Here is a 25,288-nt window from a genome sequence, read left to right as displayed (position 1 = left end):
AGAGACCCACACTTCTGCAAGCCCTGCTCCCATTCACTCAGAAGCAAGTGGGCGAACTGAGGCCCCAGCCAGCAGCAGGAAGAAGGGAAAGGAGGGCTCTCCCCAGGAGACATGAGCTTCAAGGAAGAAGCGGATGCTGAGGCTGGAGCAGGGCTGGGAGAGTAAGACTTCACTAGGGGATGGGAGGGTCACAGCCCCAGCCTCTGGACATCTGGAAGGTAAGCAGGGACACAGAGCATGCGGGGGCCCGGGGTGAACCACGGCCTACTTCTGCCTGTGCTGAGCACTGAATGTCCACCCTCAGGGGCTGCTAGCTTGAGAGCAACGCCACCCGCCTCAATCATCTGCCGTGTAAGCCCTGTGTTTGGAGACCAACAGAAAGAGAGCCCAGTAGATGTGACTCCCCACAACACCAGCATGCCCGCTGGCCCTCGTAGGGGACAGTGGGGGACACTAAGTGTTAAACCCCCATGTCCAGGTCTCCAGAAGCATGTTTTCAGAGAGAAAGTGGATTTCCTGCAGCAGTGTGTGGAATTGAAACTCTGGATATTTCTGAAGGTCTGGGATGGTAAATGTCCTCCTTTGATAACAGAAATGATTTTAAAAAGTTATAAAAGGAAGGAGGAAAGGGAGGGAGGGAAGAGGAAGGAAAAGGCAATAAGAAGTCTCCAGAGGGAAAGGACATTTAAGAAAAAACAAGGTTTCCAACAGGAAGTGAGTCGACATATAGCATGATCAAGATATTGAGGAACTGAAGGGGAATAAGAAGAGAATTAATTTGGCTTTGATGCTGAAAACATTTCTCTTTAAATGTCCTGGGAAGAGTGATGTTGGATTTGCAGAAAAGGAAAATTAATCTTAGCTTGTGATGAGGCTACAAAATGAGCACCAGTTATAATTGTGTTAATGTGGTTTGTGTTCAGTCTTTAGAATCAACCTCTAAACCAAGCCTAGAAAACTGACTTATGGTTTCAGAGCAGGACGCACCTGTGAAAATAAACCTGCAGCTGACAATGACTGTGTCACTGAAGCCGTCACACATTTGTCCTCCCAGTCAACCCCAACGTTTGGGGCACCAGGGATCGGTTTCATGGAAGACAATTTTTTCACGGACCAGGAGGTGAAGGGATGGTTTCAGGATGATTTAAGTGCGTAACATTCATTGTGTACTTTATTTCTATTATTATACATCAGCTCCGCCTCAGATCATCAGGCTTTAGATCTCAGAGGTTGGGGACCCCTGCTTTACACGACCTCTCCTCTCCTCTCCCAAATCTGCTGGGTCTTTTGTCTGTTGGTCAGCACACCTTGCAGGGCGCAGCTCTGTACCCTGGGCCTGGTGGTTCCCTCCCTCTCCTTTCAGCTGAGCAGATCTCCCCTTCTGCCTCCATCCTGTGTCTCTCAGCAACCCCAGTGGATGATGGCCTCACTGCCCATTTGGAGATGGCTCCTCAAGCTGACTACCCGATGGAGGAGGTGAGGAATGATCTCTTAATACCCCTTATAAAATAAAAATGCGCGCCAAACTTGCTAGCACAGGGAAATTCCAGTGTCTCCTTCGGAAAACTCTCCTGAGGTTTTCTGATCTCAGCAGGGAATCTGATCTATCCTCGAATCTTCCTTGTTAGCTCAGATGGTAAAGCATTTGCGTGCAATGCAGGATACTGGGGTTCAATCCCTGGATTGGGAAGATCCCCTGAAGAAAGGCATGCGACCCTCTCCAGTATTCTTGCCTGGACAATTCCATGGACGTGGAGAATTCCATGGACAGAGAAGCCTGGCTGTCTACAGCTCATGGGGTCACAAACAGACACGACTGAGCAACTAACAACTACATTCTCAAATCTGACTTATTCTTGATCATTTCAACTTGCTGAACAAAAGCAAGACAGACCTTTCTGTTCTGGCCATGCTCATTATGAATCACACTTAAACAGGGCACATGCCCCTTTTCTTGCCAAGAAGAGCAGAGGCACAAGCCAGTTCCCCATGAGCACCCTGCTACTTGGACGCAGGCCCAGCAGTTCCCACCCTTGGCTGTAGAATGCCAGCACCTGGGAAGCTTTGGAAAATCCCAACCACGTTCAGACCAACTCCCTCAGAACCTTTCGTGCCGAGGCCCGGGCCTCAGTGTGTCTTAAAAGCTTCCCAGGTGATCCCAAAGAACAGCAAGGCTAAGGACTGATTCACAGGCTGCAGCTTCCAGACTGTTCTAGGACTTTGGCTACATATTAGCATCACCTGAGAGCTATAAAGCTGCTGATGCAGGCACCCCACGGTGGAGACTCTAATAGGTCAGGGCTGTGACCTGAGCCTCAGGGTTTTATCAAACTCTCCAGGTGTAATGTACAACCAAAGTTGAGACTCATTGGCCTTGACCAGTATATAACAGAGCACTGATGGGGTCGGGGAGGAGTGGGTGAGAGACCCCATACCAGGAGCTGGAATGTCTCGCCCTTGAAGGAAACCTCAGCGGAGACAAGTCAAGCCACAGGGCATGTGATGGAATTTAGTGGAACCCAGCTTTTCACTCACATCATTAGAGAACTGGGGAGTAGCTTAGGTGATCAAGTCCCACTTTTAATTAGAAGCAAGCGTCATTATTTCTGCCCTTGTTTCTCCCGACTGCCCTGCAACAGCGCTGTGGGCCCCTTCTCCCCAGGCAGCTGCCAGCATCCCTGATGTGGACGCAGTGTTGGAGCACAGCAGGGCAGCCCCAATGCCCGCCACGGTGATGGGTCCCTGGAAAGAGGCTCCAGGACCTGAGCCCCTTGGGCATCCCTTCCTATGGGCCCCAGGGAGTGGCAGACAGAGCTTAGGGCAAGGAGTTATCTCCCAGTGCTGCTGCTTCTAGGAGTTTCCAAATGAAACCCAGAGTGGGGATGTTTCCAGTGGAAGCCAGTAATGGGTGTGACCACAGTGTTCCCCAGGGCTCATGGGCCCCTCCCCTCGCCCTCAGCAGTAGGCCGAGTCCCACGAGGTGGCAAAGGGCCTCATGCTCCCCGCCCTGGAGTCTGTCCTACAAGCCTCTGCTTCTGTGACTTGCTTCCAGCCTACAGAACAAGGAAAAGGTATGGTTGCCACTCCCATGAATACACGTGCTAAGTCGTTTCAGTCGTGTCCGACTCTGCGACCCCATGGACTGCAGCCTGCCAGGCTCCTCTGCCCATGGGATTCTCCAGGCAAGAATACTGGAGTGGGTTGCCATGCCCTCCTCCAGGAGATCTTCCCAACCCAGGAATCAAACCCTCGTCTCTTACGTCTCCTGCACTGGCAGGCAGATTCTTTACCACTGGTGCCACCTAGGACGCCCCAGCAACTTAGCACATGTACCCCCTTGAATACATAATGACACATAAAAAACCCTGTCTTGCTAGTGATGAAATAAAATTTATACTTAAGGCAGGACAAGAAAAATTCAACATAAAATTCTCTCTCTGCATTTGTCTGGACCTCCTTCCTCCCCAGTGTGTCGTGGGCATTTGAATTACACACAAACCTTGAGTGCCTCAAAGATAAGAAGGCTTGCCCAACCATGAAGATCAATTTTTTTTTCTTTCTTCTGATGCCAGCAATGCAATTTCTTACAAGAACAGTGTGTTTTCCCGGCTCTGGAGAGAGTCATGGAGACTTGCCGCTTACTTGGCAGGTGCTTACCGGAACCGTGTGTCCAGTGAACTTTATGTAAAATATCAAGCTGTCACTTTGACATATGATCCTTTGTATTGAAAATGTGTATGCCCGTGTTTTCCGCTTCTAACAGGTGAAACAGTTCTCCAAGCTTTCCAAGAATCTGCTTCCCAGGTTATAATCCTCAGTTTGGCTCGAATAAAATTCCCTCTCGTTTCTTCGTGACAGTGAACTGAATTCTTATCAACAGTAGAATGCGTTAGAGTGACAGACGCTCTCTGCTGCCCATGAAGAAGCAGCTGCCTCTCTGTGAACAGCCCAAGGAGACAGCCACATGCCAGGGGACCATGGGCTGCCTCTGGGAGCTGAAGACCAAATGAACAAACAGACGGTGGCCAGGCCATAGGTAGAAAGAGAACCTGACCCACAGTCTGCAGCAACCAGTCCAGGAAGCCCACCTATAGCAACCAGGAAGCCGGCTGCCATGTACAAGTCAGACCTGTAGGAAATCAGACCACTGTCTCTAGCCACTGGGCCAGGAAGCAAAACCATGACCCCTGTAACTACTGATCCAAAATGCCCAGAACTTGTGTTGTATGAAAGGAGAGAAAGTTAAAACTCCCTTTGACAAAACAATCAGAACTTGATTAATAACTGACAGCCTCCTGATTTTGTCCTGATTTCCAACGTGGGACCAAGCAGAGGCCAACAAGCTCCTGAACCCAGCAGAGGGTGCAGGGGTCTCAGCTGAGGACGTAGCCCCCCGCCAACACTTGGACTGAAGCCTCGTGAGGATGAGAAACCTGGCTAAGCTGCACCCAGACTCCTGACCCAGGGAAACTGAGAGATGACACACACGTGTGCTATGCCGGGCTGCCACGTGTGCAGTGATATAATATGCAGCCACAGGGAGCTAGTACACAGATCCTGATATGCGAGGGGTGATACAGTCTGGAGCGAGCCTGGACTCTCTCCTGATACCTATGCCAGTTAGAAGAGCCAGTACCCTCAAATATCATGCCTGAGGGGGCACCACTGCCAGAAGGACAGCAAATGTAACAACAAACACCACCTGAAGCAGAATTACCGGCACAACTATACCAACATTTTCAAACAAGCAATGATACAAATATTAAGAAGTCAGACATATGATACAAGAATCAGACCTCCCACAAAAGGGAAATGGGTGAAAATATGAAAAGAACATTTTGATACAGAAAGTGACAAGTGGAATAAAGAATAGATGGATACAGGGAATTGCTTGTCGGTTCAGTGGTTAGTACTCTGTTTCTACTGCTGAGGGTCTAGGTTCGATCTCTGGTCGGGGTACTAATATCCTACAAACTGCATGGTACAGCAAAAAAAAAAAAAAAGGATACAAAGAACCAATGAGCAGGAAGATGTGACCCAGGACCTCTCCAAGGAGGCAGCAGAGGAGACTGGAGATGGAAGATGGAGAAGTTAAAAGGCTTGGAGGATGGAAGCTGATGTGCAGATCCAGAAGGAGACCAGGAAGGGCCTGAAGGCATGTCCATAAGTTCCCCAGAATGAAGACAGACCAGAGTCTACAGCTAGAGAAGGCACCTCACTGTGGATGAAGAAAAATTCTCAGACCGCATCACAGTGGAATTCAAACACACTGAAGACAGAGCTGCTATTTGCCAGCTTTCAGATGATGGAAGCCGACCACCTACGATGAAGCAAGAATGCAGTTGACCTCAGGCTTCTCCACAGTGTACAGGGAATTTGATTTTTTGAATAAATATAACTCCGAACCTAGAACTTTATAACTCACCAAACTGTCACTGGACTATAAGGACATAATAATAAAAAAAAAATCCTTGGGTCTATAAAGTCTTCAAAAGTGCACTCTGTGCCTGAGGTGTAAACATGCAAAGGACCACAGAGAAAACAGCTCCTGCAAAGGCACTGAGGCTGGAAAAAGCCCAGTGTGTCCAACAAAGAGAAGACCAGAGGCCAGGGGCAGGGAGCGGGGAGTTGGGGGACCATGGGGACCGGTGTGGGGTGGGCCTCAAGGTGAGGCACGGGGCCAGAGTATGAGTACTCTGTTGGCCTCGAGAAGGACTTCGAATTTCCAGAAACACTATGAGAAGCCAGATGGTGAGCAGGAAAGCAACATGACCTGACTTCGGTTCTGACTACAGTACAGCAAGTCCCCATACATGAATCAGTTCTGTTCTCAGAGCGTGTTCATGAGTCTGACAAAGTTAGTCTAGGTACCAAATCAGCTATAAAGCACCGTACTGTAATAGGTTTATAATACTTTTCACATGCATGATACATTAAAAAAAAATAATAAAACATTTTTAATCTTACAGTACCTTGAAAAGCATAATAGTACAGTGCAATAGCTGGCATACAGGAACATGCTCACATCTTTGAAAGTTTTTGACCTGAAGGTTGACTTACTGTATGTCCTTCTGCCTGCTGTGTGTACACAGATGCTCAGAGGGCCAGACTGGATGCAGTGTTTCAGGGAGGAGCCTCTTTGACCTGTGGAGTGGTGGCTCGGCCCAGGCTGGTGGGAAGGGAGACGGAGAGAAGGGGACAGACTCAGGTTACATGTTGTGGGGAAAGCAGGAAGGTGTCACTGATGTGTCTGTAGTCAGAACTAAAGAAAAAGGAAGAGTCTTGTCTTCGTAGGGTTTCAGACTGTAAGCAGTTATTTTGCGTGGATCAGTTTGCAAGGTATAGAAATACCAAATCGCTATGTTGGGCAACAGAAACTAACATAGAGCTGGAGGTCAATTACCCTTCAAAAACAAACTCATAGAAAAAAAGAGATCAGATTTTTGGTTACCAGAGGCAGAGGGGAGGAGGAGGAGGGAAATTAGATGAAAATAATCAGAAGGTACAAACTTCTGATTATAAAATAAATAAATAAACACTAAGGATATAATGTACAACATGATAAATGTAATTAACACTGCTGCATGTTATATGTGAAAGTTAAGAGTAAATCCCAAGAGTTCCCATCACAAGGAAAATATTTTCTATTTATTTAATTTTGTATTTATAAGAGGTTTTGGCTTTTTAAAAAAATTATTTCCCTCCACCATAGGTGGATCTTTTAAATTTTTACTCTTTTTTGGCTGTGTGGCCTGCAGGATCTTAGTTCCCCAACTAGAGACTGAACTTATGCCCCATGCATTGGAAGCACAGGTCTTAACTAACCACTGGACCACCAGGGAAGTCCCCTCATATCTATCAGAGATGACGGACATTCATAAACTGCAGTGATCATTCATGATGTATGTAAGTCATCTGTATACTGTACACTTTAAATGTATAGAGTGCTCTATGCCAATTATATCTCAGTAAAACTGGAAGAAAAAAAGGCGAGAAAAAGCAAGAAATTAAGGATAAGGCAGAGATAGGGAAGTTGGGGGAGAATTTTAGGGGAGCAAATTAGGAGCTCTAACTTCGGTATGTAAACATTGAGTAGCTATTACCTCCCAGGAGTAGAAGATGTAAGAGAGTTATCAGGTACACCAGAGGTTAGAATTGGGGTTAGATAAAGTGTTTAATTACCCAGAGAGTGTGAAGGGGTATGGTGCTGGGTGCGGGGCAAGCAAAAGTGGGGGGCCCTCGCTGGAGTCTGGTCACGCAGGAGGAGGCAGTGAAGGAGCAGGAGGAAGACTGGATCCAGAGGACATGCTGTTGGCACAGAAGCCAAGAGAAAACGGGGTTTACTTACAGGAGAGAAATTATTCTGTGTGGAGTAAAACTGAGTTTGGAAACGTCCTGGCAGTGGTGAATGACAAAGCCGTTTCAGCCTGACATTAGGCCAAATACAGACATACAATTAATTCTCAACAGATGAGTCATGCAGAAGAAAACTAATAATTCAGTGATGTAAAAGTTTCTGTTCTGAAGTCCAGCGCCCAAAGACTAGGAAGAACGAGGGGCCTGGGAGGTGAGCAGGGAACAGGGTGGCACGGTAAATCCCGCAGTGCCCCTGGGCCGAGTCAGGGCAGGCAGTTTTCAAATAAACCAAAGACAGCCAGGAGTCTTTACCTCTCATCCCTCCGAAACTGCTCCTATCTCAGTAAACAGCACCACAGTTCACTGAAGGACTCCCCTGAAACCTAAGCAGCTGGGGGGATTCTTTCCTCCCAGGGCTTCTTCAGCATGCCCCGAGGACTTGTCCTCCCACTGGACGAGGTGTGGGGTATAAACACGCACTGGCAAGCACACCCACACACAATTTCTAAAATGCCACCCTGAGCGTTTCACTGTAACTCAACTGTCTCAAAAGAGACACTTTTTTTCAGTTAATGCCAACAAATATTTGCTACTTTCAAGGCACCTGCCAGTTTTAATAAATTTGCTGCTGCTTGGCTAAACTCAACTAAAATGTAATCTAAATTGCATTCAGGGACTTCCTGGGCAATCCAGTGGTTGAGACTCAATCTCTGGCCAGGGAACTAAGATTCCACATGCCATGCAGAGGGTGGCCAATTATAAATAAATAAATCTAAATTGCACCCAAACATAACCCAGGAGAGACATATAAACAAGCATGCCCTGGGGACTCTACATGCAGGGTGTAGGGAAGCAAACCTTCCCTCTGTTCTCTTAGAGTCTCTGGCTGGGCCCAAGACTTAAGCGGCCACAAAACAGATTGACAGAAGTAAAGCATACAAATTCTATTTTTACACATGCATAGCAGCCTTTGCAGGAAAACCACCAAAGTGATTAAGCCTAAGTGCTTATATATTTCATTGAACAAAGAGTAATTGTGGGAAAGTAACTGAAATTATGAGGAAGCAAAGAGAGGATAAGGGTTCTTTTCATCAGGTTTGTACAGATTCTTCTTGGCTTCATGCCTGCTAAGTCACTTCAGTTGTGTCCGACTCTGTACCACCCCATGGACTGTAGCCCGCCAGGCTCCTCTGTCCGTGGGATTTCCCAGGCAAGGATACTGGAGTGGGTTGCCATTTCCTTCTCCAGGGGAATCTTCCTGACACAGGGATCAAACACACATCTCTAACGTCTCCTGCATTGGCAAGCGGGTTCTTTACCACTAGCACCACCTGGGAAGCCCTTCAAATATTCATCAAATAACCAGACTGCCTAGAACAGTGTCTGCCTCCCAGTACAGAATCATAACTGAATACAGGATGGAATGAACCACTCTGGCTAAAACAAGAACTATACTTTTCAAATGCCCAAAGAAAATATGAAGAGAGAAAGTACAGTCAGTTTTACCAAAAAAGCACAGAACTCCGGAAGTGGCAGGGGATTATAAAACCTCCACATCATAAAACAAGACGGCAAAAATCGAAAGAACTTCATCAGTTGGGTTTAAAAAGAAAATTCAGTTATATAAATGTTGCTTCAAAAAGACTCATCATAATAAAAAGATGCAAAAAGATTTAAAATAGCCTTTCCTCTTAGACCCCAGAGCGTCCGGAACGCAGAGCCGGAACTGGGGAACGCGGCGACTGCAGGGGCCCAGGATAGAATCTCCCTGGAAAAAGAGACATGAATGTCTACAATGATATTTCTTGACACGGATTTGATATGAGAGAAGAAAAGGAGATCGACGGCTGGTGAACAGGATTTCAAATAACCAAGATTTTATATTTATCACCTCCAACTACAGCCTTCGGTCGCCTCCTTTTAAATCAAAGATAACTACAGTCAGAACCAAGGCAAGGCAAAATAATGCTTTTCTTCTGCAATTTTTGAGATTAAAGAAACCTGAAATGTCTAGGAAACAAAACCAGAAGGATTCACCAGGATTCATTTTTGATTTGCAGTCATATACGGTACTGGCCCAAGGAGGAGCTTTTGAAAACATGAAAGAAAAGATAAATGCAGTGTGTGCAATAGTTCCCAATAAGAGTAACACTGAAATTATCCTGGTTTTGCAGCACTTTGATAATTGTGTGGACAAAACAGTACAAGCATTCATGGAAGGTAGTGCCAGTGAAGTACTCAAAGAATGGACAGTAACAGGCAAGAAAACGAACAAAAAGAAGAAAAGCAAGCCAAAACCTGCAGCAGAACCAGGTAACAGTATCCCAGATTCCAATAAATCGGTTTGCATTCAAGAGGAACAATCTGTGCCCTCCTCAGAGAAATGTGGTTATCATATCAACGGTGCCATCAATGATACTGAGTCTGTGGATTCACTCAGTGAAGGTATGGAGACACTTTCAATAGAAGCCAGAGAACTGGAGGATCCTGAGTCTGCCACGTCAGAGATGCTGGATAGAACAGGATCCATGCTGGAGAATGATGTCTCTGATTTTGAGGCCAGATCTTTGACTATGCCCTCTACTCAGAATTCTCAACAAAATAGGAACGTTGCCAAGTCTCTCTCAAGAACTACTGTAGGACCTCAGCTTTCAAATCTAGGCATGGAAGATGTTCCCCTCTCTTTCACCAACAAAAAGCTTGGTTCTAATATTGAAAAATCTGTGAAAGACCTCCAGTGCTGCAGTGTCTCTTGCACGATATCGAGTTGTAGTTAAAGAAGAGATGGATGCTTCTATTAAGAAAATGAAACAAGCTTTTGCTGAATTGCAGACGGGGTCACACAGAGTCGGACACGACTGAAGTGACTTAGCAGCAGCAGCAGCAGAGCTGTTTAATGGATTGGGAAGTGGTGTTGCTTGCTGAAATGGACAAAGAGAAAGGTGAAATAATGGAAAGTTTGCTTAACCGTCAAAAGAAAGCCAAACTTCTAAAGAAAATGACTGATGTGGCTGTTCGGATGTCAGAAGAGCAGTTGGTTGAGCTCAGAGCTGATATCAAGCACTTTGTTAGTGAACGTAAATATGATGAGGATCTGGGACGAGTGCCCCGATTCACCTGTGACGTAGAGACCCTGAAGAAGAACACTGATTCATTTGGACAAGTATCCCATCCAAAGAACAGCTATTCAACGTGATCTTGGCGTAGCTTGGTTACATCTATGTCTGAGTAACCCGTGTGATGCCTCTGCTCCCAGCCTTACAAGTGCTAACAAGAAAACCTCGGCACCGGGGGAGACGCCTACAACCACACCAAACTCCGGTGGCTGATCCTACCAGCCTTATCAAGGACAAGGCTACAGGCCACAAGGCCCACAGCCCAGTGACCCCACGAACCAAGGGCGACATGACAGCGTGGGCTGTTACAGAAACAGCTCATGGTATTCTCTGCTTCCAGGTACCAGAGTGCTCCATCCCAGGCACCAGGAAACGCTAGTGAACGGGGCCAGGCTCACTGTGCAGGGACCAGTGGGACTGGAGCCAGCATGGAGCCCGGCCCACCCAGGCCCTCGTTCAGGAAGGGGCTCCCCCAGTGCAAACCTAGGACCTCTCAGCCTGAAGTTGTGAACTCCCGAGGAAAATTCCAGCCGGGCTGTCTCTTCTTTCCCACACAATCCAACTTGGTAACTGGACTTTAGGAAACTTCTAGTTAGATTTAATAACAAAAAGAAGTTTACACATACCACTTTTTATGCCATTCTAAATATTTTGGTTTCTTCTCTCCTCATTTCCTCTTTACCATTTTTGGAAGGGAAGCTTTTTTTTTGCCCCCCCTTGACCTTTCCCAGTGATATGGATTGATTTTGATTGGTCATTTCCACCAGAAATCACAGGCAACTGTTGCCAGGTTTCCCAAGGGTAAGCAGTGTTCTTCCCGGGGCTCCAGGCCTTCCAGAGGCCTGAAGAAGCCTTCCTCAGCCAACCCGATGGTCCAGGCGTTCAGGAGGAGATGGATCACAGCTGGTCTTGCTGCCTTTCTGTCTAAGCAGAAGCCACATGTGCCTGTCGGGTTCCCTGTAAACACCAGGAGAGGCAGCGAGGGGGTTGTGTACAGTCCTGAATTGGCCAGAAAAGGGGGAACTGAATAGGTGAAAATAGAAAAACCCTGGGACACACTTGAGAATCTGCCTGTGCTCCTAAACTGTTCCTGAGACTGACACTCAGATCATGGTTTTAGTCTCTCGCTTGGCACCATGGCTTAACTTGCGGTTTCTTCCATATGTCCAAGGCTTGTTTTCTATTACTTTAGGCTGCAAACCGGGAAAAGGCAATGGCATCCCACTCCAGTACTCTTGCCTGGAAAATCCCATGGATGGGGGAGCCTGGTGGGCTGCAGTCCATGGGGTCGCTGAGGGTCAGACATGACTGAGCGACTTCACTTTCACTTTTCACTTTCATGCATTGGAGAAGGAAATGGCACCCCACTCCAGTGTTCTTGCCTGGAGAATCCCAGGGACGGGGGAGCCTGGTGGGCTGCCGTCTATGGGGTCACACAGAGTCAGACACGACTGAAGTGACTTAGCAGCAGCAGGCTGCAAACCAGTCTAGGGAACTCTATGGGAAAGTATCATTATTTCAAGGGAAAAAAGTATTTCTTCACTTCAGTGTTTGAAGATTTTTGTTGCTATTGTTCTCCTTCTCTCCTGATTCCCATTCTGACCCTGAACCAAATTTATAGCAATATAATTAGTGTTAATCTAAGGTGTCAACCATCCAAAAATTGCTGCAGTCAATCTTTAGAGTTGAATAAATTAAAACAATTGCATAAATGTTAAAAAAAAGATTTAAAATAGAGGATAGACTAAAAAATGTATTGAATGTAAGCACAAAGAAAGTGGGGGTCATGGTATGAATTTCAGAATAAATCAGGACAAACACATTTAATGGGGCAAAGGAGGCATATTACTGATAACTGCCATCCATTGTAAAAGCACAGTACCCATAAATATTTATGTTCTGGGTAACAGCATGACAATGTTAGAATACAAGAGGTAGAAATGCAAAGAAAAATGTCGGAACTCCAGTTGAAATGGGAGATGTTCATTTTACTCAGGAATGGGATAGGGGAGAAAGCAGGACATAAATTAGAAGCCTGGCAAAGAAAAGTATAAAAGTAAATGACACAAACAATTAGAATAAGTGCAAAAGATGAATTCACATTTAATTAGTTGGTGTTTGAGTTCAGGAATAAACAGTTTTGAACAACTACTATATGCTAAGTATGAACTAGATTATGGGGGGCATTAATAAGCCTTTTCTGATAAATATGGAATTTTTTTCAAAATAGATCATATACTAGGTCACAAAGAAAGCCTCAAATAATTTCAGGGTGGCTATGGGGATTGATCAAGGTAACGTTACCCATTTACCATTGCAGATGCATAAATAAAGAGAAGCCAGCATTATCTTTGTGATGCTCAGGACACTCACCTCTATTTGCCCTGCTCAACAGAGGAAAGAAACAAATTGCCAAGTTGCCAGCTCTGGGCAATGCTTCCAGACCAGGGCTGCTTGGTTTACTCTGGAAGGGAAATAACTTCATTAGAAATGTCGTTTTCTTGGCTGGCTGGTCCTCAGCTGACAGCAGTGCCCCCAGAGCACTTGTGATCTCTGCGGCTGACTGGAGTGAACGCTGCAGCCTCCAGGGACCCGGGTGGGGGGAGCCCAAACCTGCCAAGTGTGAGTATGTCCCTGAGAGGGTCCAAGGTTTGTTATTTTTTACAAAGTTTTCTTCCCCCTGCGCCCGGAGTTTTCTCTGACCACCTATCTCAAATCACAGCCTCCCTAGCACCCTCTCTTTCCCTCCCCAGGTTCATTTTTCCTCCATGGCACGTTTCATCAACCATGTCACATATCTTCCTTGTCTGTCTGGTTTATTGACTTTCTCCCCACGAGACTGAGGGTTCCAGGAGAACACAATGTTTTGTCTGTTTGGTTCCCTGCTGTAGCCCCAAAGCCTACAACAGAGCTTGGCACATACACAGTTGCTACTCAGTAAACAGTTTGGTTGAGTAACCCCCAAATCCATCTCTACAGTAGAATGTTTACCTGCGGGGAATACGGCCTAATGGGTCCCAAGTTCTGGGATACATTGAGCCTGTGTCCACAAGATGAATGAAGTTTTCAAGAGGGTGCTAGAAAGGGAGAAAAGGAAAAGAACAGGAAGAAAGGAGCAGAGGCCATACCTGTTCCGTATTTACCTCGGGTTGTCTACAAAACACAATCATTCCTGGTGGAGGAAGGGAGGGAAGGGAGAGGGATGTGGGGCCAGGTCTGCCTCTGTCTGCTTCTCCCTTCTTCCAGTGTATCCAACCGCAGAGGAATTCCTGACACTTTTACCTGCAAAACCAGTAAGAATCCATACTTCACCTCTGCTCTGGCCACCTTTGTCTCAATCTGAGATCATTTCAAATCTCCTAACCTGTTTCCACCTTTGCCCCTTGCAATGAACTTTCCGGTACGACATCAGACCCATTTTTCAGCAATGTAGCCAGACCACATTACCCTCCATGTAGACTCTCGTGATTTCTACCCAGCAGCTCAGAGCCTCTACCCCTAGTCCTCTTTGCAGGTAATTCCTTTCCTCACCTGCCTGAATCCCACCTGCTCAAGCCGGCCTCCTCGGAGCACCCCAGACACAAGGACTCCCCAGCCTGCTTACTTTGTCTCCAGTTCCCACTGCTGACGACCTCTACAGCCCAGATAATTAACTGACTGATGCTCATGGGTCACCCTCTGCCCCTGCATCCACCCCACCCCTGTCCAAGTAGGTCAGTTCCACCAAGGGCAGGGAGATCTTTGTTTGGAATCAATAACAAAGATCTTTTGGCCTTTTGTCCTCTAGCTCATCCCCAAACATTACAGCAGTGCCTGGCACAAAAGCAGGTGTTCAATTATTCATGGAATGGTTGACTTGGAACAGAAGACGGCCACAGTGGGTTCAGTCTTCCTGGGAGCCTAGCTGAATACAAAGGATAAATTTGGGGATTTTTAAAAGGCAGGATTCACAAGAACCACCACCGGTGAAATGCAGGCCTTCTCTTGGGCTACTGGTCTGGGGCAGAATGGAAACAAAATATAGTTTCTGTTCGTTGGCTTCCTTTTTCTGCTCTGACCAAAACGGGTGTCTCTGAACTGTTCTTTTGTTTGTTTGTTTGTTTGTTTGAGACACCAGCTACTTTGGTAACCTTTAGGTATTTCTTTCTAGCGGGGAAGTGAGAGAACTTCCCCTCGCCAGGGACTCGCCAGACCACTGCTGGTTCGGGGCGGTGAACCCGCCCGCACCCCCTCGCCTCTCTGCCTGTGCGCGTTGCCCCAACCAGGGGTGAGAAAGGTCTCCTAGCGCGGAGCCAAACCACATTCTCGCACTTCCGCGGGCTGGGGGCTGGGCTGCTCAAGCAGAAACAAACCCAGGCGGCCCCCTACCCAGTGAAGACGAGCACAACACCGCGCGGCAGGCACCCGGCGCGTTCAAAGCGGGGACAAAGCGCCGCGCCCCACTCGGGCCTCCGGGATCGGGGTCCACGGCGGGGCGGTGGGGCTCGTTCCGTGGAGGAGGGTGCACGCATTCGTGCAGCCGGGGGGGATGAGCAGATCGAAAGGGGACGGCTGGGCCTTGTCTTCGGGAACAACAGCCTGGCCCTCCCCGGGGGAGCGAGCAAAGCGCGGCGGCGGCGCCGAGGCGGGTCGGGAGCCGGGCCAGCGGGGTTCGCGCCGGGTTAGATCAACTTTCTGCCGCAGCTCTCCGCCCTGCCGCCGGGGCGCCGGCTGCCGGGGTGAGCGTAGAGGCTGCGCGTCCCGGGGCGCAGGGTGGGCGGTACGGGGTAGGGGGGGAAGGGCGGGGGTGGACCCGGGTCGCGCAGGCGCCTTCCTCGCCCCCTCGGCTCCCCCGCCCCATCGCTCCAGAGTTCGGGAGGGCGGCTGGGGGAGGGGGATGGCCCGCGCTGGAGCCGAGGGAGGACGGGAGGCAGACACAAAGCCCTTCCCTCGCCTGCCTCCTCTTCCTCCGCCAACAGCGCCTCCGGGGCGGGGAAAGTCAGCCCGGCGCCGGTCCGCGGGGCTCGGGTCGACCCCCTCTCCAAGACCTGCGGGGAGGGCCTGCGCGAGGTAAGGGGCGGCGGCAGCGGAGACCCCACCCCCTGGGCCTGCACCCCAAGCGCCCGGAGACCCCGCGCCCGCAACGGGCGCACGCGGGCGGGGGGCTCTGCAGGGTTCGGGGCGCAGGGTGCTAGTCTTCGCACGCTCCTCCCCTCCGGAGGAGACCTGGGGGGGGCTGGCAATCGGGCGGCTGTGGGGTCGTGGGGACGCATGGGGAAGGGGGCACCAGGGAGTAGGGGCGCCGGGACTGGGCCAGGGTGGTCTTTACCAGTGGGAATCCTCCCGGGGCCTCTGCGCGGAGGGTAGTGGGACACCGCGGCTGCAGGCAAGGGGGCTCGGGGTGCGCGCGCGCACGGCGGACGGCCGCGGGGACTTGAATGGAGTTGGACCTGCGGGGATGCAGACGGCGTGTCAAGTGCGCCCCGCGCCCCGCAACCTGGAGCGGGGGTCGCAAGCCCGGGGCAGACCGGGTCGGTGCGCCCGGCCAGTGTTAGGGGCAGACGCTCGGGCTAGAGATTTCCTCCCCTCACCCACTCCCCCGGGGGAGAGGCCGGCCGAGGGACGAAGGGGCTGTCGCCGTGATTGATGGCGGTGCGGCAGGCGGAGGAGCCCAGGGTTCCTGAGCGGAAGGGAGAGGGTCACTCTCACACTTTGAAGCTTCCACGCCCCTCCATCCCCGGGCTCGGTCTCCACCCTTGGACTCGGCTCGCACCAGCGCAGTGTCCACCCACCCGCGCCCCTCGCCCCCGACGGCCGCGGAACTTCGGAGAGTTTGCAGAATTCAGCTTTAAAGCCTGTGATGTGTTGCCAAGAAATACAGGCGAGACTGACCCCGCCGCCCCCTCGGGCCCTCACCGGCGCCTCGCTTCTCTAGTGGAGAAGGAGTGCAGGGGGGTGCAGGGGGGTTTCCTAACTCAGGACAGAAAGCCACAAAAACCCGAAAGCTGGGGGGCTGTATTTTCTTGTAGCCCTGAGGGTTTCAGGCACAGTGGGGTTTCTTAGGAACGTGCTGTCAGCTGGAAGGAAACCCCGGGGCTCTCTTCCGACCAACAGGACTTTGTAAATATTGCAGCAAACACAAACAGCTGGCGGAACTCGGTCATTAACAAAAATAAGATCTTAATGCACTGTTGAAAACCATCAAATTTCATGTGAAAAATCCCCTGAACAAAATGTCAACGTTTTACATCAAGACTGGTTGTGGTTATGACCTTGCGTCACTGTGCGGTGGAAACAGTGTTTCCAACCGCCCTGTTTGTCTAGACCCCACCTGGGGGTTTCTGAGCCTTGGCAGAGTGGCATGCTGCAGTTGAGGCAGTGCGGCTTTATACTGACTATATAATCATGTTCTTTTGTTTTTACTATGACTCTAAAAAAAAAGATAGTTGATTTACACTATTGTGTTAGTTTAAAGTGTACAGCAAAGTGATTCAGTTATACACAGAGATACGTTCTTTTTCGGATTGTTTTCCCTTGTAGGTTATGCTTTTTGACTGTGGAACTGGTACTGTTTTACCCAGTTCAAGTATGCGAGAGTATTTTTATGAGTGTATGTAGAGGTGGGCATTTCCTTTTTGGCCTCCGGTTCCAGTTCTGTCTCTAGAACAAACATGCATTGTCCCTGCCTTGGCACCTCCACAGCATCATGGCCTCAGATTGAGGGGGGCAGGGGTGGGGCTCCTAATCGGGACTCCAGAAAGAACACTGGTGGTTGACAGGAGCTTTGGGGTTTGGGGACTCTGCTCTCAGCCTTTGGAGGCTGGGGACAGGAGAATGCCCTGCTACTGTGACCTCCTTTGTCTGGAGACCCTCTCCCCGCTGCAAACATGTTCTCTAAGGGAAGAAGATGATCTAAAATAACCCTCCCCTCCCCCCCATGCAGAAATAGATGCAAGCAGCTTGACTCCCTCTAGGGCTGCAGGTATGTGCTTGTTTAGAAAGAACGTCCAAGCAGCCCTCCCCTAAACCCACCCCAGGTCCTCCTCCCAGTTCGCCAAAAATCCTCCCCCTCCTCTTCGAGGAGACAGATAACTCATTTCTCCTCTGTCCGAGGGTATGCAGCCCTGAGAGGTCGGCCACAGTTGGGCCCAATTAGCACAGGCACTGCCCACATTCCACCACGAGGCTCTGTCTTGTTCCTCGTGTCAATCCAGGTCTGATGATGCTGCCAGATTCCTAGTGGTTTCAGCTGAACTCCGGCCGCCTTTCCCTGGTCAGGCACCCGAAGTCCTTGGGTATGCATTGTGCGTGCATGCTCGCTCAGTCCTGTCTGACTCTTTGCAACTCCATGGAGTGTAGCTCACCAGGCTCCTCTGTCTGTGGGATTCTCCAGGCAAGAATACTGGAGTGGGTTGCCATTTCCTACTGCAGGGGCTCTTTCCAACTGGGGGTTCTAACCTGCGTCTTCTGCACATCCTTTGTCTCCTGCATTGGCAGGCTGATTCTTTACCACAGAGTCACCTGGGAAGCAATTACTTTTGAGCAGTATTCAGTGGCGCCTGCTCGACCTCTGTCTTTGAACTTCCTAAGGGTGAAAGCCAGCTCCAAGCTCTTCTTGCCTAACACTTCGTGAAGTTTCCTTCTGTAAAAAGCATTTGGAGGAGTTGCAGAGCAATAAGTATATCCTTATCAGATAATCATATTATTCTAGTGCTTTATAAGATGCTTTTCCAGAGAATATCACAGTTGTTTGTCACAACAACACTAATAATTCCATTTGATAGGTAGAAAAACAGAGGCCTGGGCAGGTCAAAGCACCAAAGTTGGAAGTAGAGCCCCAGGCCCAGAACTCATTTAGCTGAACCACTGCTGACTTGCTGGAGGTGGCCAGACTCGATACACACACACCATGAAGTGTATGTCCGGAACAGAATTTACACAGTAGTGTGTTCAGAGGCACTTTTCCAGAGAAATTACTACAGAGTCACAGGGGTAAAATGTTTTAGAGAAATAAGAGGGTTAAGCAGGTTTTCCACTGCAGGACTTTTCAGTGCTGTTATTATTATGTGCATCGGGACTCTTCAGGAGGACTCCATAATACGGAATGTTTGCCAACTTCATTTGGCCCCAGAACCAGGAAGTGTCTTCCGGATCCAGCATTCTTAAGGGGTCCACTTGGGGAAATTGCTTAGTTCATGCAAAACCTCCTAACGTCTAGGCAGTGTTCAAGGAACACTAGTGTGCAGAAGAGTAAAAATATATGTTCTGGACATTTAAAAGGCAGAGTAATCCCCCCTTGTAAATTTAGAGTGAATTGTTGGCTCGCCAGCTTCTATGCATCTGATTAGTCTTCGCAGGTGGTGCTAGGTGGGTAAAGAACCCACCTGCCAATGCAGGAGACCTCAGAAACATGGGTTCGATCCCTGTGGGGTCAGAAGGATCCCCTGGAGGAGGGAACTGAAACCCACTCCAGTATTCTTACCTAGAGAATTCCATGGACAGAGGAGCTTGGCTACAGTCCCTGGGGTCTCAAAGAATCAGACATGACTGAAGTAGCTTAGCATTTGCACATGCATGCATCTGATTAACATGAATCAGTGCTCCCCCCATCCCACCCCTAGGTGTGATTGGGTCTGAGGGACCTGGAGTTCTTCGGTCAGCAGTGCAAACAGGCCCTAGTGAGTGGGCTCCCTGGGCTGCGTAAGCAGGCAGAGCTCACCCAGCCTCCCCAGACAGCACCTCAGAAGCCCCCAATTCAGACACACCCATTGTTGGCAGTTGTTTTTGAATCAGAGCTTGCCTGCTATCTATTAGGTACTTTTCACCCATTGGTACCCCTGGCTATTCAGGCTTGATTGCATTTAAGAGAGGAGCTGAACAGAGGATTCTAGTGTGTATTTCAGGGATTCAGAGGAGAGTGGTGGGCTAGGAGGAGCCTTGGGAAAGATGATACTGTGATCAGACAGGCTGGGTGAATTTAACGTCCATCTGCATTTGGATGGAGACATTTCTAGGTCTCCAGTGCTGAGCAAATGTGTCTGCAGATTTGTTTCATAGGTTATTCCAAAGACTGGAAGATATGTGGGCTCCTTTAGAGATCTGTATTTAATAGGATGGTGTCACAGAGGTCAAGGAAAGGAATGTTTTGAGAAAAATGGACCAATCAGATGGGGTGGGTATTCCTGAGTGAGCGTGTGTGTGTGTGTCCTTCTGCACGTGTGGCCAAAGGAGAGTGGGGAAGAAATACTGAGTGTGACTTCTAACCTGTTGAGTTTAAAAGTCTTGTATGTTACTTCGATAGAAATTGTCAGTGAAGAGCCAGAGTTGGGGAGTTACTGGGATGCTGAAGGGACCAGAGTGGGGCAATCAGTGAACTAACCCAGGGACAGGCCACAGGACAAGTAGAATGGGTCAAAGCAGAACCTAGAGGCCCATGTCCAGGGGCCTGTAAGGGAAGAGAAAGCGCCTGCATTGATGGTGAGTCAGACCATTCAGAACTTGTTGTGACTGGCCAGGACCCAGACTACCCCTAGTTTGTGAATTTTTTTCTAACAAACAACTTTATATTAGTTTCATGTATGTAGCTTAATGATTCAGTATTTATATTGTGAAGTGACCACTATAAGTCTAGGTAACATCTGTCACTATACAGTTACAGAAGTTTTGTATGTGTGATGAGAACTTTTAAGATCTATTTTATCAACTTCCTTGATAGCTCAATTGGTAAAGAATCTGCCTGCAAGGCAGGAGACCCTGGTTCAATTCCTGGGTCGGGAAGATCGGCTGGAGAAGGGAATGGCAACCCACTCCAGTATTTTTGGGCTTCCCTTGTGGCTCAGCTGGTAAAGAATCCACATGCAATGCGGGAGACCTGGGTTCGATCTCTGGGTTGGGAAGATCCCCTGGAGAAGGGAAAGGCTACCCTCTTCAGTATTCTGGCCTGGAGAATTCCATGCGGTCGCAAAGAGTTGGACACGACTGAGTGACTTTCATTTAGCAACTTTGAAATATGCAGTACAGTATTATTAACTGTAGTCAGCATGCTGTTGACTGCATTCTCTGACTTACCTATTTTATACCTGGAGGTTTGTACCTTTTGACCACCCTCACCCATTTCATCCCCTGTCCCTACCCCCTGCACCTGTGACTTGCAACCAGCAGTCTGTCTTCTTTATCTATTGGCTTGCCTGTGTGTGTGTGTTTTAAAAATTCCACATATAAGTGAGATTATAAGGTGTTTGTCTTTCTTTATCTGACTTATTTCACTTAGTAGGATGCCCTCAAGGTACATTCATGTTTTTGCAAGTGGCAGGATTTCACTCTATGATGGCTAGATAATGCTCTATTGTTTATATGTACCACACTCTTGAGAGTCCCTTGGACTGCAAGGAGATCCAACCAGTCCATCCTAAAGGAGATCAGTCCTGGGTGTTCATTGGTAGGACTGATGTTGAAGCTGAAACTCCAATACTTTGGCCATCTGATGCGACTCGTTGACTCAATGGAAAAGACCCTGATGCTGGGAAAGATTGAGGGCAGGAGGAGAAGGGGACGACAGAGGATGAGATGGTTGGATGGCATCACTGACTCAATGGACATGGGTTTGCGTGGACTCTGGGAGTTGGTGATGGACAGGGAGGCCTGGCGTGTTGCGGTTTATGGGGTTGCAAAGAGTCAGACGCGACTGAGCGACTGAACTGGACTGAACCACATCTTTATCCGTTCATCCATCAGTGGACAGCTAGGTTTTTTCCCTATATCTTGGCTATTGTAAATAGTGCTGCCGTGAACATGAGGTGCAGATATCTTTTCAAGTTCCTGTTTGCGTTTTCTTTGGATAAATATCCAGAATTGGAGTCGACCGTGTGGCAGTTCTAGCGTAAGATTTTTGAGGTATCTCTATATTGGTTTCTGTGGTGGTTGCACCAGTTTACATTCCCACCAGTAGTGCAGCAGGGGTTCTCCTTTCTCCACATCCGCAACGTTTGTAACCTCTCTTGCTTTTGGTGATGGCCGTTCTGACAGGTGTGACGTGATACCTCATTGTGTTCTGACTTTCATTTTCCTCATGATTAGTGATGTTGCACATCTTTTCATCCGCCTGTTGATCATCTGTATTTCTTCTTTGGAGAAAGATCTCCTTAAGTCTTCTGCCCATTTTTGGATTGGGTTTGTTTTTTGTTGTTGTTGTTGTTGTTGAGTTGTATGAGCTGTTTGTATATTTTGGAGATTAAGGCCTTCTCAGTCACATCATTTACAGATATTTCTGAGATGAGATTTTAAACATTATGACTTAAGATCTCAAGAGATCTATCATCAGATCTAATTTTAACTGTTGATATAAGGTGGAAATCAATCTCTTAGTTTTTTCCTACAGTATTTTTAAAATTTATTTACTTTTAATTGAAGGATAATTGCTTTACAGTATTCACTAATTGTGTTGGTTTCTACCAAACATCAACATGAATCAGCCATAGGTTTACCCATGTCCGCTCTCACTTGGACCTCCCCCCGACTTCCCTCCCCATTACTCCTCTAGGTTGTTACCCAGCCCTGGGTTGAGTTTCCTGAGTCATACAGCAAAGTCCCATCTAGTTTACGTATGGTAATGTATGCTTCCATATTACTCTCTCGGTACATCCCACCCTCTCCTTCCTCCTCCCCAAATCGTGTCCATAAGTCTGTTCTCTATGTCTGTGTCTCCATTACTGCTCTGCAAATAGGTTCATGAGTACCATCCTTCTAGATTCCATATATATGCGTTAATAGGCAATATTTGTTTCTCCCTTTCTGACTTACTTTCCTACAGTTTTTTTTTCATTTAGTGTAAGTACCAAGAAACCATTAAAATAACAATCGCAAGAGAAAAAAATGATCAACATTAAGGGTAAAAGAAAATGAATAGTATGAAAAAGTAGCATTTTTTCACCATTGTTTTTCCATAGTTCATTTAAACATCTGGGTCTTAGTTGGTATTTACTGTACTGAAGAATTCCCTGTACACCCCATGGAAAATGATTGAGGAAATAAATGGAATGCTTCAGAGGAAACTGTACTCAGTTCTTCTAGAGAAAAAAAGAGCCTCACTTGAGAACCAAGACTGTGTTCTCAGAGATTTTGATGCTTTTATAAATGAAACATCATTCTAGAAATAGAGACAAAAATCAATAAACATGGCAGCATAGTTGTTGAAGGTTGACTGAACTAAGGGTTTTTATCCAGCTGTATACTTGTGTGTTATTCAATTTAACAAAACTACCTTTGAGGAAACTTTTTTGTAGTGAGTGCTGGGAAAATGCACCAAGATATGAACAATCAAAGCATATTTACACACCCTATGAAAACCCAGCACAGAAGCAGGGGCAAAATACTGTAACAGCTAAAGCATTTTCAGAAGAATTTAACATTCAACAGACGGGTTTACCAGCGGCCATTGGTGAGGGGACTCAATCCACCTTGTCCTCTGTCTTGATGATGAGATGTGAAACCTTGTTTTTCCTGTAGAGTTGCTCTGCTCAGCCCCTGCCCTGCTCTACAATCCACTGGCCCTGCCACCGGGTCCCCGCGCCTTGTTCATGTCACATCCTCACCTGCCTCCTTCCCAGCTTGGATTTTGGGGTCTAGGGTGATAGCCTTTCTTTGGCATAAACCTGAATTCTGTTGTCGTCTCTCTCAGGGGGACTCCCCTGTCTGAACCCATCCCCTGGTCTATGTCTGCCCCAGGAAGGTGGACAGGCTGGAAAACTCCAAGCATGTCAAGGGTTCATAGCCGTCGACCTCAAGGGGTCCTGCTCCATTTATCAGTTCCTCTTCTCAGTACCTGTCTGCATCTGAGATGCACTGGGAAAGTTATGGGCTTGTCTGGTTTTTGCCAGAGTAGCACTGGCATATCTATAGCAGATACTTTAAAAAAAATTATTGGAGTATAAGTTGCTTTACAGTGTTGTAAGTTTCCGCTGTACAGCAAAGTGAATCAACTGTATGTGTATATATCCCCTCTTTTTTGAATTTCCTTCCCATTTAGATTAACACAGAGCACTGAGTAGCGCTCCTGGTGCTGTTCTGTAGGTTCTCATTCATTATCTGTTTTATACATAGTAGTGTATCTAGGTCAGGCCCAGCCTCTCCGTTCATCCCACCCATCCCCACGCCTTTCCTCCTTGGTCTGTTTTCTATGTCTGTGTCTCCATTTCTGTTTTGCAAATAAGACCATCTGTACCATTTTTTGCAAAAGTAGGAAGTCAAGAAACACCTGGAGTAGCAGGCAAATTTGGCCTTGGAGTACAGAATGAAGCAGGGCAAAGGCTAATAGAGTTTTGCTTAGAGAACGCACTGGTCATAGCAAACACCCTCTTCCAACAACACAAGAGAAGACTCTACACATGGACATCACCAGATGGTCAATACTGAAATCAGATTGATTATATTCTTTGCAGCCAAAGATGGAGAAGCTCTATACAGTCAGCAAAAACAAGACTGGGAGTTGACTGTGGCTCAGATCATGAACTCATTATTGCCAAATTCAGATTTAATTGAAGAAAGTGGGGAAAACCACTAGACCATTCAGATATGACCTAAATAAAATCCCTTATGATTATACACTGCTGCTGCTGCTGCTGCTAAGTCGCTTCAGTCGTGTCCGACTCTGTGCTACCTCAGAGACAGCAGCCCACCAGGCTCCCCCGTCCCTGGGATTCTCCAGGCAAGAACACTGGAATGGGTTGCCATTTCCTTCTCCAGTGCATGAAAGTGAAAAGTGAAAGTAAAGTCACTCAGTCGTGTTCGACTCCTAGCAACCCCATGGACTGCAGCCTACCAGGCTCCTCCGTCCATGGGATTTTCCAGGCAAGAGTCCTGGAGTGGGCTGCCATTGCCTTCTCCGATTATACACTGGAAGTGAGAAATAGATTTAAGGGACTAGATCTGATAGACAGAGTGCCTGATGAACTATGGACGGAGGTTCGTGACATTGTACAGGAGACGGATCAAGACCATCCCCAAGAAAAAGAAATGCCAAAGAGCAAAGTGGCTGTCTGAGGAGGCCTTGCAAAGAGCTGTGAAAATAAGAGAAGCGAAAAGCAAAGGAGAAAAGGAAAGATATTCCCATTTGAATGCAGAGTTCCAAAGAATACCAAAGAGAGATAAGAAAGCCTTTCTCTGCAATCGATGCAAACAAATAAAGGAAAACAATAGAATGGGAAAGACTAGAGACCTCTTCAAGAAAATTAGAGATACCAAGGGAACATTTCATGCAAAGATGGGCTCAATAAAGGACAGAAATGGTATGGACCTAACAGAAGAAGAAGATTTTAAGAAGAGGTGGCAAGAATACACAAAAGAACTGTACCAGAAAGGTCTTCAGGACCCAGATAATCACGATGGTGTGATCACTCACCTAGAGCCAGACATCCTGGAATGTGAAGTCAAGTGGGCCTTAGGAAGCATCACTATGAACAAAGCTAGTGGAGGTGATGGAATTCCAGTTGAGCTATTTCAAATCCTAAAAGATGATGCTGTGAAAGTGCTGCCTCAATATGCCAGCAAATTTGGAAAACAGCAGTGGCCACAGGACTGGAAAATGTCAGTTTTCATTCCAATCCCAAAGAAAGGCAATGCCAAAGAATGCTCAAACTACCACACAATTGCACTCATCTCACATACTAGTAAAGTAAATGCTCAAAATTCTCCAAGCCAGGCTTCAGCAATATGTGAACTGTGAACTTCCACATGTTCAAGCTGGTTTTAGAAAAGGGAGAGGAACCAGAGATCAAATTGCCAACATCCGCTAGATAATGGAAAAAGCAAGAGAGTTCAAGAAAAACATCTATTTCTGCTTT

At 47.6% G+C, this 25,288-nt stretch overlaps 1 protein-coding gene, 1 long non-coding RNA gene and 2 pseudogenes across 6 annotated transcripts in view; 3 read left to right on the top strand and 1 right to left on the bottom strand.

Moving 5' to 3' along the window:
* Positions 1-4,219: 4,219 nt before the first annotated feature.
* Positions 4,220-4,305, top strand: LOC120869616 (annotated as a pseudogene).
* Positions 4,306-9,044: 4,739 nt separating this feature from the next.
* LOC120868965 lies at positions 9,045-11,625 on the top strand (annotated as a pseudogene).
* On the bottom strand, positions 11,292-14,938 carry LOC120868966. Of its 2 annotated transcripts, XR_005722362.1 has the most exons (4): positions 14,877-14,938; positions 13,601-13,754; positions 12,846-12,936; positions 11,292-11,471 (listed from the first exon to the last, which is right to left on the bottom strand). It is a non-coding gene; the product is annotated as an uncharacterized LOC120868966 (long non-coding RNA). The 2 variants fall into 2 exon arrangements; XR_005722363.1 differs by having other exon boundaries at positions 12,846-13,754.
* Positions 14,939-15,340: 402 nt separating this feature from the next.
* RIN2 (Ras and Rab interactor 2) overlaps positions 15,341-25,288 on the top strand; it is a 202,200-nt gene continuing 192,252 nt past the window's right edge. For 3 of the 4 annotated variants that reach the window (XM_040247964.1, XM_040247968.1, XM_040247963.1), the window contains exon 1: positions 15,341-15,521. The gene's annotated coding sequence lies outside the window, so the exon portion shown is untranslated. The remainder of the gene's footprint in view (positions 15,522-25,288) is intronic. The other variant, XM_040247966.1, reaches the window with a different exon arrangement.

The sequence above is a fragment of the Oryx dammah genome, unplaced genomic scaffold (assembly GCF_014754425.2).
Source record: "Oryx dammah isolate SB20612 unplaced genomic scaffold, SCBI_Odam_1.1 HiC_scaffold_10, whole genome shotgun sequence".
NCBI lineage: Eukaryota > Metazoa > Chordata > Mammalia > Artiodactyla > Bovidae > Oryx > Oryx dammah.
This window is presented reverse-complemented; position numbering and strand designations above follow the sequence as displayed.